At 36.7% G+C, this 15186-nt stretch overlaps 1 protein-coding gene across 1 annotated transcript in view; it reads left to right on the top strand.

Annotated features, from left to right (window-relative positions):
- LOC118018595 (catenin alpha-3-like) overlaps nt 1–15186 on the top strand; it is a 1827095-nt gene that overhangs the window by 423528 nt on the left and 1388381 nt on the right. The window lies entirely within an intron of this gene.

Below are 15186 nucleotides of genomic sequence, written 5' to 3'. Positions count from 1 at the left end.
ACACCAAAAGAAAGCTGGGGTGGCAATCCTTATATCAGACAAATTAGATTTTAAACCAAAGACTGTAATAAGAGCTGAGGAAGGACATTATATCCTACTTAAAGGGTCTATCCAACAACAAGATCTAACAATTGTAAATATCTATGCCCCTAACATGGGAGCAGCCAATTATATAAGGCAATTAATAACAAAAGCAAAGAAACACATTGACAACAATACAGTAATAGTGGGGGACTTTAACAGCCCCCTCACTGAAATGGACAGATCATCTAAGCAAAAGATCAACAAGGAAATAAAGACTTTAAATGACACACTGGACCAAATGGACTTCACAGACATATTCAGAACATTCCATCCCAAAGCAATAGAATGCACATTCTTCTCTAGTGCTCATGGAACGTTCTCCAAAATAGATCACATCCTAGGTCACAAATCAGATCTCAAGCAGTACCAAAAGATTGGGACCATTCCCTGCCTAGTTTCAGACCACAATGCTTTGAAACTAAAACTCAATCACAAGAGGAAAGTCGGACAGAAATCAAATACATGGAGGCTAAAGAGCATCCTACTAAAGAATGAATGGGTCCACCAGGAAATTAAAGAAGAATTAAAAAAATTCATGGAAACCAATGAAAATGAAAACACAACTGTTCAAAATCTTTGGGATGCAGCAAAGGCAGTCCTAAGAGGAAAGCATATAGCAATACAAGCCTTTCTCAAGAAACAAGAAAGCTCTCAAATATACAACCTAACCCTACACCTAAAGGAGCTGGCGAAAGAACAGCAAATAAAGCCTAAACCCAGCGGGAGAAGAGAAATAATAAAGATCAGAGCAGAAATCAATGAAATAGAAACCAAAAGAACAGTAGAACAGATGAAAGAAACTAAGAGCTGGTTCTTTGAAAGAATTAACAAGATTGATAAACCCCTGGCCAGACTTATCAAAAAGAAAAGAGAAATGACCCAAATCAACAAAATCATGAATGAAAGAGGAGAGATCACAACCAACACCAAAGAAATACAAACAATTATAAGAACATATTATGACAAAGTATATGCCAGCAAATTAGATAACCGGGAAGGAATGGATGCATTCCTAGAAGTGTATCAACTACCAAAACTGAACCAGGAAGAAATAGAAAACCTGAACAGACCTATAACCACTAAGGAAATTGAAGCAGTCATCAAAAATTTCCCAACAAACAAAAGCCCAGGGCCAGATGGCTTCCCAGGGGAATTCTACCAAACATTTCAAGAAGAATTAATACCTATTCTTCTGAAACTGTTCCAAAGAATAGAAATGGAAGGAAAACTTCCAAACTCGTTTTATGAGGCCACCATTACCTTGATCCCCAAACCAGACAAAGACCCCATCAAAAAGGAGAATTACAGATCAATATCCTTGATGAACATGTATGCAAAAATTCTCACCAAAATACTAGCCAGTAGGATCCTACAGTACATTAAAAGGATTATTCACCACGACCAAGTGGGATTTATCCCTGGGCTGCAAGGTTGGTTCAACATCCAGAAATCAATTAACGTGATATAATACATTAACAAAAGAAAGAACAAGAATCATATGATCCTCTCAATAGATGCAGAAAAAGCATTTGACAAAGTACAGCATCCTTCAAAACTCTTCAGAGTATAGGGATAGAGGGTGCATACCTCAATACCATAAAAGCCATCTTTGAAAAACCCACAGTGAATATCATTCTCAATGGGGAAAAACTGAGAGCTTTTCCCCTAAGGTCAGGAATGCGGCAGGGATGTCCACTAACACCACTGCTATTCAACATAGTATTAGAAGTCCTAGCCACAGCAATCAGACAACAAAAAGAAATAAAAGGTATCCAAATTGGCAAAGAAGAAGTCAAACTCTCACTCTTTGCAGATGATATGATACTTTATGTGGAAAAACCCAAAGACTCCACCCCAAAACTGCTAGAACTCATCCAGGAATTCAGTAAAGTGGCAGGATATAAAATCAATACACAGAAATCAGTGGCATTCCTATACACCAACAACAAGACAGAAGAAAGAGAAATTAAGGAGTCGATCCCATTTACAATTGCACCCAAAACCATAAGATACCTAGGCATAAATCTAACCAAAGAGGCAAAGGATCTGTACTCAGAAAAGTATAAAATACTCATGAAAGTAATTGAGGAAGACACAAAGAAATGGAAAAATGTTCCATGCTCATGGATTGGAAGAACAAGTATTGTGAAGATGTCAATGCTACCTAGAGCAATCTACACATTCAATGCAATCCCCATCAAAATACCATCCACTTTTTTCAAAGAAATGGAACAAATAATCCTAAAATTTGTATGGAACCAGAAAAGACCCCGAGTAGCCAGAGGAATGTTGAAAAAGAAAAGCAAAGCTGGCGTCATCACAATTCCAGACTTCCAGCTCTATTACAAAGCTGTCATCAAGACAGTATGGTACTGGCACAAAAGCAGACACATAGATCAATGGAACAGAATAGAGAGCCCAGAAATGGACCCTCAACTCTATAGTCAACTAATCTTCAACAAAGCAGGAAAGAATGTCCAATGGAAAAAAGACAGTCTCTTCAACAAATGGTGTTGGGACAATTGGACAGCCACATGCAGAAGAATGAAACTTGACCATTTCTTTACACCACACACAAAAATAGACTCCAAATGGTTGAAAGACCTTAATGTGAGACAGGGAGTCCATCAAAATCCTAAAGGAGAACACAGGCAGCAACCTCTTTGACCTCAGTCACAGCAACTTCTTCCTAGAAACATCGCCAAAGGCAAGGGAAGCAAGGGCAAAAATGAACTATTGGGACTTCATCAAGTTAAAAAGCTTTTGCACAGCAAAAGAAACAGTCAACAAAACCAAAAGACAACCGACAGAATGGGAGAAGATATTTGCAAATGACATATCAGGTAAAGGTCTAGTATCCAAAATCTATAAAGAACTTGTCAAACTCAACACCCAAAGAACAAAGAATCCAGTCAAGAAATGGCCAGCAGACATGAACAGACATTTTTCCAAAGAAGACATCCAAATGGCCAACAGACACATGAAAAAGTGCTCAATATCGCTTGGCACCAGGGAAATCCAAATCAAAACCTCAATGAGATACCACCTCACACCAGTCAGAATGGCTAAAATTAACAAGTCAGGAAACGACAGATGTTGGCGGGGATGCGGAGAAAGGGGAACCCTCCTACACTGTTGGTGGGAATGCAAGCTGGTGCAACCACTCTGGAAAACAGTATGGAGGTTCCTCAAAAAGTTGAAAATAGAGCTACCATATGATCCAGCAATTGCACTACTGGGTATTTACCCCAAAGATACAAATGTAGGGATCTGAAAGTGTACGTGCACCCCGATGTTTATAGCAGCAATGTCCACAATAGCCAAAGTGTGGAAAGAGCCAAGATGTCCATTGACAGATGAATGGATAAAGAAGAGGTGGTATATATACACAATGGAATATAATGCAGCCATCAAAAGGAATGAGATCGTGGGTGATAGACACTGGGAAGGGTATGTGCTATGGTGAGTGCTGTGAATTGTGCAAGACTGTTGAATCACCATTCTGTACCTCTGAAACAAATAATGCAATATATGTTAAGAAAAAAAAAAAAGAAGATAGTAGGAGGGGAAGAATGAAGGTGGGGAAATCAGAGGGGGAGAAGTACCATGAGAGATGATGGACTCTGAAAAACAAACTGAGGGTTTTTAAGGGGAGGGTGGTGGGAGGATGGGTTAGGCTGGTGATGGGTATTAAAGAGGGCACATTTTACATGGAGCCCTGGGTGTTATGCACAACAATGAATCATGGAACACTACATCAAAAAGTAATGATGTAATATATGGTGATTAATATAACAATAAAAAATTTTAAAAAAGTTAAAGTAGAACTATCCAATGATGTAGCCATCTCACTTCGAAGTATGTATCTGAAGGAAAGTTAATTACTGTCTCAAAGGGATATCTCCACCCCCATGTTCATTGCTGTATTATTTACAGTAGCCAAGACATGGAAACAACCTATGTGTCTATTGATGGATAATGGATAAAGGAAATGGGGTGTATATATGTAAAATGGACTAGTATGCAACCACAAAAAGAAGGAAATCCTGCCTCTCCTAAAACATGGATGATGTGAGGGCATTTTATTGAGTGAAAGAAGTGAGATAAAGACAAATATTGTATTATCTCATTTATATGTGGAAAAGCTAACTCCTAGAAATAAAGAGTAAAATTGTGGTTGCCAGGGGCTGGTTCCCAGGTGAGGGAAATGGGAAAAGTTGGTCAAGGGGTAAAAACTTCCCATTATAAGATGTATAAGTTGTGGGGATCTAATATAGAGTATGGTGATTATAGTTAACAAATATTGTATTATATACTAGAAAGTTGCTAAGAGCATAGATCCTAAATGTTTTGAATGTGCACATGTGCATACACACACACACACACACGGTAATTATGAAAGGGGATAGAGGCATTAACTAACCTTACTGTAGTAGTCATTTTGTAATGTATATGTGTAACATTCATTGTGTTGTACACCTTAAACTTATACAAAGTTGCATGTCAATTATATTTAAATAAAGTGGGGGAAAGCCCTGTATAATTAAACTCATTTGTCTGAAGAAGATGTACAAATGGCCAAAAAGTTCATAGAAAGATCCTCATTGGGGCGCCTGGGTGGCTCAGTTGGTTAAGGGACTGCCTTCGGCTCAGGTCATGATCCTGTAGTCCCGGGATCGAGTCCCACATCGGGCTCCCTGCTCAGCAGGGAGTCTGCTTCTCCCTCTGACCCTCCTCCCTCTCATGCTCTCTGTCTCTCATTCTCTCTCTCTCAAATAAATAAATAAAATCTTTAAAAAAAAAAAAGATCCTCATTACCATTTGTATTTAGCAAAATGCAGATCAAAACCACAATGAGATGCCACTTGACACTTAGTAGGATGGTTGTAATAAAAAAGACAAACAATAAATGTTGACAAGGATGTGGAGAAATTGGAAATCTCGCACATTACTGGTGGGATTGTAAAATCATGAAGCCACTTTGGAAAACAAGTGTTTTCTCAAAATGTTGGACATAAGACCAATATATCCCAGCAGTTCCAATCCCAGCTATATACCAAAGAGAAATGAAAAAATATATTCACATGTAAACTTGTGTATGAATGTTAAGAGTGGCATTAATCATAATAGTCAAAAAGTGGGAAGAGTCCAATGTCCATCAGCTGAATAATGGATAAATAAAACATGGTCTATAAAATGGAATATTATTTGGTAATAAGGAATAAAAAGAAGGCCTGGTAATACAATATGTATGTACCTTGAAAATATTATCTAAAATGAAAGAAATCAGTCATAAAAGACCAAATATTATATAATTTCATCTATATAAAATGTCCAGAATGGGCAAATCTATACAGACAGAAAGTAGATTTGTGTTTGCCAGGGATTGTGGGAGGAGTGAATGGTGAGTGACTACCAGGGGGTCCAGGGTTTCTTTATGGGTTGATGAAATTTTTCAAAAATTAGTGGTGATGAATACACACAGCTTTGTGAATGTACTAAAACCTAATGAGGGGCACTGTGTGGCTCAGTCAGTTAAGCATCTGACTCTTGATTTCAGCTCAGGTCATAATCTCAGGGTTGTGAGATTGAGCCCTGCATCAGGCTCCCCACTCAGTGTGGAGTCTGCTTGTCCCTCTCCCTCTGCTCATCCCCCCACTTGCACGCTCTCTCTCTCTCAAATAAATTAAATCTTAAAAAAAAACATGACTTGTCCACTTTAAAAAGGTGAATTTTATGTTATGTGAATTATGTATCAGTAAAGCTGTTACTAAAAGAACTATAGATATTTTCCTACTTTATTTAATTTTTGCATTAAGTGAGTCAGTAAATAAGATCTGATACTAATTTCTGGGAAATCTCAGAAGCTTACATGTTGTTTCTTAGTTTCACAAAATACAAATTACATATTCTATCTGCCTTTATATGCATAGATATCAATATTAAGTTTCATTGTTATTAGCATCTTAATTTCCCCATTCTTCCTATATTCCCAGTCCTAATTAAGAGTACCACTGTTCTCTCATTCTAGAAACCTGAAATCCAACAAGAGTGAACGTCAAAGCCAAAAAATTTCTTCCTCATCGATGTCTCAGTTCTGCCCTTTACTCCCATTCTCTGCCTTTTTTGAAACTTCCTCATCTCTTTCCCGAATGTTGCAGTAACTTCTTTACATAATTTACTGCCTTTTGTTTCTATTTTCTTTAATCCATCCTTCTACATGAGGTCAGTTATGTCACCACTTTGCTGATAAAAAGTCTCACCATTTTGGCCTGGAATTGAAGGCCACTTGCAGCTTAGCCTCAATTTGCCTTTGCTCATGGGTTCTCTTTCTCTCTCTCCCTCCCCTTTCCTTATTACTTAATTATATTATTTAATTCTTCATTACAAAACATTATATAAATGCCTACTTTGTATTGGACAGTAGGGGTAGAAAGATGGATTTATTCACTTTCTTCTCTCAATACATTTTCTAAAACTTACCTTTTACTTAAGGCTCACTTGTTTACTCTGACTAGTTTACTCAAACAAAGAAGTATTTCCCTTTTGTTAGATAGCACTGCCTTCTCCTGCCATCTCCAAAAGATACCTTCCTGTTAAATTTTAGTACTCATAGTATCTAACTCAAAGGTTGTTCTAAGCATTACATGAGATAATGTATATAAACTCTTTAGTACAGAGCCTGTAATAAATGTTAGCTGCTCCTTTTCTCCTCTCTTTCTTCATTCTCCTCTTCCTCCTTCTTCTCCTCTGATTTGTTAAATTCTTTTCTTATGTAGGGCCAGGATCTAATGTTACTTCTTTTGAGAAGCCCTTTCCCACAAACTGTCTCCCCTGCATCCTATTATCATTTGCGTTCCCATGGCAGTATACAGAAGGAAATCACTTATCATGACACTTAACTGATTATCTTAATACCTTTGTATTTCTCTCCACAGCTACTTTGATTTCCTTGAATAGAAGGAAAATTTTTGTATGGTCAAAATTAGCAGTGTCTGGCGTATAGTAGGAATTCAATGTATAATTCCTAAATTTTAGTTTAAAATAATTTTGGATCAAGTTGCTTAAAAATAGGGTGGGATTATTTCTAGTAGAAAGCATGAGTTAAAAAATGATAGTTTTCCTCTTTACTTTAGATGATAATTATGCAAAAACTGTATTTGTGTCATAGCACTGAAAATGCCATTAAAGCAAAATTTAAGACTTTTCTATTGGCTGCAATGATAGGCAGTTATCTTCATACCATCATATGGATCTAACATAAAGTTTTGTATGATGTGGTGAATAGCCAATATTTATTTGATGGATGAATGGATGAATGAATGAATATATACTATGAAAGTATAATCCAAAGATCTTTTCTCTGGAAATGATTATCCTTATTATATTGCAAGTATCCTCTGAAAAAATAAGATGAATTGAATTTGATTCATTTTGCCGGTTGGATATTTGTATTCATAAAGAAGTGATCTGATTATATATCAATTTTTCATGATTAATAATTTAATAGTGAGTGATTTTCTCATTAGATACTTTTTCAATGCTATATTACATAAATGACAGTAACAATCTATGAAATTGAAGTATATTGGAAAAGTAACTTTTATACCAAATAAACTATTAATAAGGAGTCCCTACTGAATTGTATTTTAAAATATCTTCAAATTGTAAAGCATTACACATATAAAAAAAAATTAGCTTGAGTGCAGAAGCAGTGCTACACATCTTTTCTGACCTATTGGTTTCTTCTTAAGCTTTGCAGTGAAATAAATTTTCCTAGCCAATCAGAAGTGTAAATAAAGAGCACTCAGGGTGCCTATATATTTTACATTTAGCCAGGATGCTGCACGAGGAAAACAAAAGGACTTGCTGCTGAATCAAAGTGATTAAATGTAACAATACATAGATTAGGCAACAAAGAACCTATTAGGCAGAGAGAATGCTTAAGTGAACATTTTTGTTAGAAAGTAAATTTTAAAATGTTACACTAGGGGCGCCTGGGTGGCTCAGTCGTTAAGCGTTTGCCTTCGGCTCAAGTCATGATCCCAGCGTTCTGGGATCGAGCCCCACGTCGGGCTCCTTGCTCTTTGGGAAGCCTGTTTCTCCTTCTTTGGCCCCTCCTGCTTGTGTTCCCTCTCTCGCTGTCTCTCTCTCTGTCAAATGAATAAATAAAAAATCTTTAAAAAAAAAAGTTAAACTATTCTTCATTGCTGCTATTGGTTTATTTATTTAGTTCAGTCTTGCTATTTGGTTAAGATCATCTTTGGAGTAAAATATATTTGACGGGCTTCCCATTTTTTCTGAAAGTGTAAGGATGGGCTGAAATTGGTAATGGAAGAAAAAAGCAAAAAGAATGGTGGAGGGAGGATAATGATTAAAATGTGAAAAGTGAAAATGTGTAAAATTGGTATACTTTTATAATAAGACATTATTTAACATATGTATACAATAATCATGTAATAGTAAGTTTGGGGGAACTTTTATAAATGTTGTCAATGAAGGGGTGTCTGGGTGGCTCAGTTGGTTAGTGTCCGACTCTTGGTTTTGGCTCAGGTCATGATCTCATGGTTGTAAGATCAGTGGATCTAGCTCCATGCTCAGCATGGAGACTGCTTGAGACTCTTTTCCTCTTCCTCTGCCCCTCCCCTCACTTGCACACATGCACACACGCTCACTCTCTCTCCCTCAAATAAATAAATAAAATCTTTAAAAAAGTGTTGCCAATGAATGAAATTTTTTTTGTCTTTCTTTCCTTTTCACTCTTACCTCTTTTTATTTTTTATTTATTTTTGTCCTACCACCTCTCCCAGTGCATCTTATAAGCTTAGGGTAGGTGAAAGAGCATAAAGTCAAAAATTTGAGCAAGTTATTCAATCATTTGGAGTTCTTAGATTTTCAATTAGGAGGTAAGATTTAATGATTTTATAGATTTTTTTCAAAGCTCATAAAGTTATTGTTATGTAATCTACTAACAGACTGATTGTAGTTTCAGGAAGTCTTGGTGTTGCTTAGACTGTAGGTTTAATAATTGACTCACCATATTTAGTGTGCAATATAGGATACCTGGCAATGACATTTATTATCATAGATCCTACATGTCAGCTTTTCTCATTACTGCCCCTGAACCAAACAATTCAGGACTCAATACCTCATTGAATTCTACAGAAAAACTTATATTCAAAACACTGGGTGAGTAATGTCGATTTTACTGAAAATGATTCAGGAGGTGTATTTTACCTTGCATAATTTCTAGTAAACTATAGATGGCCCTCCACTATGGTGGTTCAACTTAGAGTTTTCTGATTTTACAGTGTAAGAAAGCAAATGCATTCAATAGAAACTGTATTTTGAAATTTTAAAATTTTTTTGAGGGGGCTGCAATTTAATTTTTAACTTTAATTTTTAAATTAAAAATAATTGACATACAATATTGTATTAGTTTTAAGTGCACAAAATAGTGATTTGATATTTATTTATATTTTGTGAAATGGTCACTGAATAAGTCTAGTTATCATCTCTCACCACAGAAAGTTGTTACAGTATTATTGAGTATATCACTTATGCTGTACATTACATCCCTATGTTATCTTTATTTTATAACTAGAAGATTGTACCTCTTAATCCCCTCTATTTTGTCCATCCCTCCACTCTCCTGGCAATTACCAGTTTGTTTTCTGCATCTTTGTGTCCATTTCTGTTTTGTTTTGTTTGTTCATTTGTTTTATTTCTTAGATTCCACATACAGTATTTATCTTTCTGTGACTTACTGCACTTAGCATAATACCATCTAGGTCTATCCATGTTGTTGCAAATGGAAAGCTCTCATTCTTTTTTTATGGCTGAGTAATATTCCTTTGCATATATATAGAACACATCTTTTTTTATCCCTGTCTCTGTTGATGGACATTTAGGTCACTTCCACATCTTGGGTATTGTAAATAATGCTATGATGAACATGGGAGTTCATGTGTCTTTTCAAATAAGTGTTTTTATTTTCTTTGAAAAAATACTTAGAAGTGGAATTGCTGGGTTATATGGCAGATCTTTTTAAAATTTTCTGAGGAAACTCCATGCTGTTTTGTGTAGTGGTTGTACCAATTTATATTCTGCCAACAGTGTATGAAATTTCCCTTTTTTTCACATACTCCTCAACACTTGTTATTTTATGCCTGTTTGATAAGAGCCATTCTAACAGGTATGAGGAAATAGCTCATTGTGGTTTTGATTTGCATTTCCCTAGTGGTTAGTGGTATTGAGCATCTTTTCATGTGTCTGTTGGGCATCTGTAAGTCTTCTTTGGAAAAATATGTAACAGATTCTCTACTCATTCTTTAAAAATTGGATTCTTTGTTTTTAGATATTAAACTGTGTGAGTTCTGTATATTTTTGATGTTAACCCCCATCAGAAATATCATTTGCTAGCATCTTTTTTCATTCAATAGGTTGCTTTTTTGTTTTGTTGATGGTTTCCTTTTTTTGTGCAAATATTTTTAGTTTGATGTAATTCTGTTAGTTTATTTTTGCTTTTATTTTCTTTGCCTGTGGAGACAGATAAAAAAATATTGCCAAGACCAGTGTCTAAGAATTTACTGCCTGTGTTTTCTTCTAGGAATTTTATGGCTCAGGTCTTAAATTTGTCTTTAGTCCATCTTGGGTTTATTTTTGTGTATGGTATAAGAAAGGGGTTTAGTATCATTCTTTTGCCTGTAGCTCTCCAGTTTTCCTAGCACCATTTATTAGAGAGATTGTCTTTTCCCCATTGTGTATTCTTACCTCCTTTATCATAAGTTAATTGACCATATAAGTGTGGGTTTATTTGTGGGCTCTCTATAATGTTCCATGGATCTATGTGTCCATTTTTGTGCCAGTACCATACTATTTTGATTACTATAGCTTTGTGGAATAGTTTGAAATCTGGGAGCATCATACCTTTAGCTTTGTTCTAGTTTCTCAAGATTGTTTTGGCTATTTGGGATCTTGTAAGGTTCCATAGAAATTTAAAGATCATTTGCTTTAGTTCTGTGAAAAATGCCATTGGTGTTTTGATAGGGATTGCATTGAATCTTTTCTTTATTTTGGATAGTATGGACATTTTAACAATATTCTCGCAATCCATGAGCATGGTATATCTTTCCATTTATTTATGTTTTCTTCAATTTCATCAATGTGTTACAGTTTTTAGAATATAGGTCTTTCACCTCCTTGCTTAAAGATATTCCTCAGTATTTTATTATTTTTGTTACAAATGTAAATCAGATTGTTTTCTTAATTTCTATTTCTAATAGTTTGTTAGTGTATGGAAATGCAAAAAATTTCTATATATTGATATTGTTCAACTGTGTGGTATCCTGCAACTTTACTAAATTCATTTGTTAGTCTTGAGAGGGAACACAAGCAGGGGGGAGTGGGAGAGGGAGAAGCAAGTTTCCTGCTGAGCAGGGAGCCTGGTGCGGGGTTTGATCCCATTACCCTGGGATCATGACCTGAGCCAAAGGCAGGCACTTAACTGACTGACCCACCCAGGCACCTCTCAAGGTACTTTATTTTTCTCTTTGATTTTTTCATTTGCCCATTTGTTGTTTAGTAGCATGTTGTTTAATCTTTACATATTTGTGTTTTTTCAGTTTCCTTCTTATAATTGATTTCTAGTTTCATAGCATTGTGTGAAGAAAAGATGCTAGATATGGGTTCAACATTCTTAAATTTGTTGAGATTTGTTTTATAGCCACCGTGTGATCTATCCTGGAGAATGTTCCATGTGCCTTTGAAAAGAATGTGTATTCTGCTGTTTTTGGATAGAATGTGTTGAATATATCTGTTAGGTTCATCTGGTCTAATGTGTCATTCAAAGCCACTATTTCCTTATTGATTTTCTATATGGATAATCTATCCATTGTTGTAAATGGCATGTTAAAGTCCCCTACTATTATTGTATTAATATTATTGTATTGCTGTCACTTTCTCCCTTTATTTCTGTTAATATTTGCTTTATATATTTAGATGCTTCTATGTTGGATACATATTTACCATTTTTACATACTCTTGTTAGATTGATCCCTTTATCATTACATAATTCTCTTCTTTGTCTCTTATTACAGTCTCTTTTAAAGTCTATTTTGTGTGATATAAGTATCTCTGCCTTTTTTTTTCTGCCTCCATTTGCGTGGAATATCTTTTCCCATCCTTTCACTTTAAGTCTATATGTGTCCTTAGGTCTGAAGTGAGTCTCTTGTAAGCAGCATATAGATGGGTCTTGCTTTTTATTTATTTAGATACCTGTGTTTTTTGATTGAAGCATTTAGTCTAGTTACATTTAAAGTAATTAATAATGGGTATGTACTTTTTGCCATTTTATTGTTTTCTGGGGCTATTTATTTATTTATTACAGTTTTGTTTCTTTCTTCTCTTTTTCTCTTCCCTTGTGATTTGATGATTTTCTTTAGTATTATGCTTGGATTCCTTTCTCTTTATTTTTTGTGTATCTATTATAAATTTTTTTTTAAAGATTTTATTTATTTGACAGGGAGAGACACAGCGAGAGAGGGAACACAAGCAGGGGGAGCGAGAGAGGGAGAAGCAGGCTTCCTGCAGAGCAGGGAGCCCGATGTGGGGCTTGATCCCAGGACCCTGGAACCATGATATGAGCCAAAGGCAGCCACTTAATGACTGAGCCACCCAGGCACCCGTATTATAAATTTTTGGGGTGTGGTCACCATTCAGTTCAGATATAACATCCTATGTATATAAAAGTCCATTGTAATTAATTAACTTATTTTCATTTTATTTAAAAATTTTTTTAATTGTCAGAACACTTGTTTTAGTTACAACAAAGAAAATACAAATAGAATTGAAAAATGAAACATTTTTAAATCAACAAAATCCTAGATTGTATATCATAATAAAGATTAATTGCTCTGGGCTTTAAGAAATGTTTGCATGGGGTAGGAGCAAGATGGCGGAGGAGTAGGAGACCTGGATTTCATCTCCTCTCAGGAATTCAGCTGGATAGGGATCAAACCATTCTGAACACCTACAAACTCAACAGGAGATCGAAGAAAAGAATAGCAACAACTCTCTCAACAGAAAAGCGACCACTTTCTGGAAGGTAGGACGTGCAGAGAAGTGAATCCGAGGCGATATTCGGGAGGATAGACAGCGGGGGAGGGGTCTCCGTCAGCTGCTTCTGGCAAGTGATAGAGCCGTGGAGCACAAAATCGGAACTTTTAAAAGTCTGCTCTGCTGAGGGACATCATTCTGGTGCCTAAGTGGGGGGTGGAACCCTCATGGGACAGTGTGGTCTCAGGACCCTCGGGGTCACAGAAAGACCGGGGGTGCCTGAGTGTGGCAGAGCTCCCAGGTAATGGAGCAGGGAAGCTGGCTACAGAGGCGGAGCCCAGGCGCGGGCTCTCAGCTCAGGGTTGCCATAAACCGTGATGCGTGGCACAGTCGGGCCACTGCTCCTCCAGCAGGGACCCAACAAGCGGCAGATCCAGGGAGACTCACCTTCCTCCCCTGGGAGGAGCCGCGCGGGAGTGCACCGACCGCAGGGATCTGCTGGGTTTGGAGACTCCACCTGGGGTCGGGTGCCAGAGATAGAAACGTGTGGTCACAGGCCGGGTGAACACGGAGTGCGGCGGGAGACCGGGGAGATGGGAGTGACTGACGGCTTTTCTCTGGGGGCTCACTGAGGAGCGGGGCCCCGAGTTCTCGGCTCCTCTGGGGCGGAGATTAGGAGGCCGCCATTTTCACTCTCCACCTCCAAAGCTGTACGGAAAGCTCACAGGGAACAAAAGCCCCGGACAGCAAACCCAAGCAGATTACTTAGCCGGGAGGGGGCAAGGGCGGGGCAATTCTGCCACCGGTAAAGACATTTGGAAACCACGGCAACAGGCCCCTCCCCCAGAAGATCAGCAAGAACAGCCAGCCAAGACCAAGTTTACCGATCAATGAGAACAGCAGAACTCCAGCGCTAGGGGAATACTGAACATAGAATTCATGGCTTTTTTACCATGATTCTTTAGTAGTTGAAAGTTAACTTTTTTTTTAACTGTCTTTTTTTCTTGTTCCCCTTTTCAACCAACATCTTATCAATCCCTTTTTTAAAAAACATTTTTATTTTTCATTTTTAGAGTCGTATTCTATCCCTTCATAGTAGTTACCCGTATTTTTGGCATATATATATAAGTTGTTCTCTCTTTAAAATTTTGAGATAGTTTCTTCTAACAGATCAAAATATACCCTAAATCTCTAGTATATGGTTTTTTCTACTCCCCTGCCTGATCACATTCTCTCCCTTTTTTTTTTCTTTTTTAAAATCCTCTTCTTTCTTTTTTCAAACAACTTCTTATCAATTCCTTTTATAAAATTTTTTATAATTTCCATCTTTACAGTCATATTCCATCACTTCATCATATCAACCCTTATTTTTGTACATATATAAGTTTTTCTTTCTTTAAAATTTTGGGAGGCACTTTCTTCTAACAGACCAAAATACACCCCAAATCCAGTGGGTGGCACTGATCTATATACCAGCCTGATCATATTTGATCACATTCTGGTTTTTTTTGTTGTTGTTGTTTTGTTTTGTTTGTTTTTGTTTGTTTTTATCTTTTTATTTTTTTTTTCTTTTTCTTTTTTCTCTCTTTCCATTTCTTTCCCCACTGCTTCACGTCTTTTCTGATTTGTTTAGAGTATATTTTCTGGGGACGATATTACTCTGCTAGCATTTTGTTCTCTCATTCATCTATTCTCCTCTGCACAAAATGACGAGACGGAAAAAATCACCTCAACAAAAAGAACAAGAGGTAGTACCGACTGCCAAGGACCTACTCAATATGGACATTAGTACGATGTCAGATCTAGAGTTCAGAATCATCACTTTAAAGATACTAGCTAGGCTTGAAAAAAATATGGAAGTTATTAGAGAAACCCTTTCTAGAGAAGTAAAAGAACTAAAATCTAACCAAGTAGAAATCAAAAAGGCTATTAATGAGGTGCAATAAAAAATGGGGGCACTAACTGCTAGGATAAATGAGGCAGAAGAGAGAATCAGTAATATAGAAGACCAAATGATGGAAAATAAAGAAGCTGAGAAAAAGAGAG

This window comes from Mirounga leonina, unplaced genomic scaffold, assembly GCF_011800145.1.
Source record: "Mirounga leonina isolate KUSES-001 unplaced genomic scaffold, KU_Mleo_1.0 Mir_107, whole genome shotgun sequence".
NCBI classification, from domain to species: Eukaryota; Metazoa; Chordata; class Mammalia; order Carnivora; family Phocidae; genus Mirounga; species Mirounga leonina.
Note: the sequence above shows the minus strand (reverse complement) of the source record. Positions and strands in the feature narration are given on the sequence as shown.